The sequence below is a fragment of the Pteropus alecto genome, unplaced genomic scaffold, assembly GCF_000325575.1.
Source record: "Pteropus alecto unplaced genomic scaffold, ASM32557v1 scaffold66, whole genome shotgun sequence".
NCBI classification, from domain to species: domain Eukaryota; kingdom Metazoa; phylum Chordata; class Mammalia; order Chiroptera; family Pteropodidae; genus Pteropus; species Pteropus alecto.
Window position 1 is genome coordinate 2,217,651 of NW_006438869.1, and position 2,715 is coordinate 2,220,365.

The window sequence follows — 2,715 nt, forward strand, 5'->3', positions numbered from 1 at the left end:
CCACCTTCCACCGAGCTCATGAGTATCCAGCATCCAGGCATGGACATCAATGACACATTTTCTGTTAAAAACCCTCAGTCTGCTCCCCAAGACTAAACTGTGTCAATGATTTTAAGACACGATATACAAACAGATTCAAAGTTAAAGATGCAGAAATACATAGCAAACATGTTGCTCCCAGAGAGAATCGATTTAATCCAAATCATTGCTTGAGTAGGCAGCAACAATTTAAACATCAAAGGCAACCACCTTAAAATACCCTTGTTAGGTAAGAGGAAACTCCCCAATCTAATGAAGCTAGTGTAATAACTTCAAGAACTTTCTATGTGGAGTCTTTATATTTCAAAGACATACTCTGACTAAAGGCATAGCTAATTTAAATAAAAAGGGAATTTTTGTGATAGCGAAGTCCAAATATGAGATATGAAAGTTTATAGAAGCAAATATTTCATTTCCTGTTCATATTAACACTTTCTATATGAGAGGAAATAAACGTAAACATGCAATTACTAAAATACCACTCCTGAAGTCATATAAATTGGCTTCTGATAGTTTGTTATGCAGCAATTTAAAAAATCCATATCCCTGACACATTAACCTTTGTGCTTTATAAAACAAATAACAAAATTTCCAACATGTTTCATTCAATGCCTCATAGCAAGAGCGGCACTGGCTAATTCTGTAGTAATTTCAAATAATTAACTTTTCTTTCAGCTGGCAATATTCCAAATCATAGATGCTATCTTCAACTTAAACATGGTGGAAAATGTAATATAAATTCATCTTGAGAAAATAAATCTAATTCTTATGATTATATATGATATTTTTCCCAGTTTTACCTATACTCATCAATATCTTCTTATAAAATGTCTTGATTAAAAACAAATATCCAGAAAGTATTCATTTAAATCAACATTCTCCTGTGTTTCATAGTCCTATAGTGGACTATGAAACACAATTGTTTCTTTTGAGATAACAATTATTGTTCCATGAAAATATAAACTTTGTACAGCTCTATTTTTTTTTGTTCTAAAAGTAAGCTTAATATCCTCCTGCAGCAAAATTCCTGGGATATTTGTATTCCATTTACTCCGAGATAATCTGCCTTTGATAAACAACCTGCTATACTTGAGGATGCCAGGAAATCACATGACGACTGGCTTGACAGGTGAAAGCATTGTATTAGATCTGCACATGGAAAAGAAGCAGCTTATTAACTAATCATCGTATTGATCTGACATTCATTCAGTGACAGATTATCTGTCTTCTATCTTTCTATTTCAACCTATTCTGTGATATGATTCAATGATTATTCTATATTAAAAATTTATCCTACCTAGACATCCACTTAGAAGCCAGCTATGCATTAATGCTCATGAGTTCCTATTTCTACTACATCAGTATAGATTTTAAAGTCATTTTAATGACCAACCTTCAAGGAGGTTGCATTCTAATAAGGGCAGACATGAAAACGAACTTGCAAACCAATAAATAAATGAGATGATTTTCAGTCCTCGGACATTTTGTGGTGAAGATAAAACAGGATAATTGTTAAGCAAGAAACCAAAAGGGATCTACTTTAGCAAGACGATCAGGAGACAAAAAGATGGCCAAAGAGGCTGCAGCCTAATAAAACCAGAGGGAGAGAAGGGGCAGATGAGGTAAGACAGGAAGAGGTTGGACCTTTTTCTGTTTGTCACTGTCAGGGTGATAAGATGTCAGTGGATGGAAAGGGAGCTCTCTGGCTGCCATGGGGATGAGCTGTCGGAAGCAGAGCAAAGGCAGGGTGGCCAGCCAGGAGCCTGCTGCAGAAATCCTGAGAAGATGACGGTGGCCTGGATCGGCATTTTAAGACTGAAGTCGACAAGAAGTGGGAGGTTCAACCAAGATGAGAGTATCTATGGAATTCGGAAAAATGCTTGCAGAAAAAAACTACAGAATAACATACACTGGTAAATACAGAAATGTGCATATTCCTTCTATCTAGCACATTGTTCTGTGTATCTGCCACATTCCATATTTTATAAATAAAAGCAGAACTTCTAAAGTGAACTGAATGATTTAAAAGCAAACTGAATGATATGAAATACTTTAAAGAACGACCCACATTATTGATCAGTAATTTCTATTTATTTAGAAACTAATTAATGTCGAAGACCCCAAATCTGCCACTTTGGCACTGGGACCTTGCTGGTTTTTTCCTGTGGTCTCTGTTATGGATGGAATGTTTCTGCCCCCACCACCCCGTACCACAAAAAAATATATATATACATATACATACACATGGGGTTGGGGTGTATATATATGTATATGTATGTATGTGTATATATATATATGTATATATACGTGTGTGTATATATATATATATACACATACGTACACATACATATATATACACCCCAAACCCATGTGTGTGTGTGTGTGTGTGTGTGTGTATATATATATATACATATATATATATATATATATATATATATATATATATATATATATATATATATATATATATATATATATATATATATACACATATATATGTGTGTGTGTGTGTGTGTGTGTGTGTATACCCCAACCCCAAATGTGAGAGTGTTTGGAGCTGGGTCTTGAGGAGGTAATTAGGGTTAGATTATGTAAGGAGATGAGGCCTTCATGAGTGGATTGGTGGTTTTATAAGAAAGAGATGCATGTATCAAGGAAAGGCGACATATGGCCACA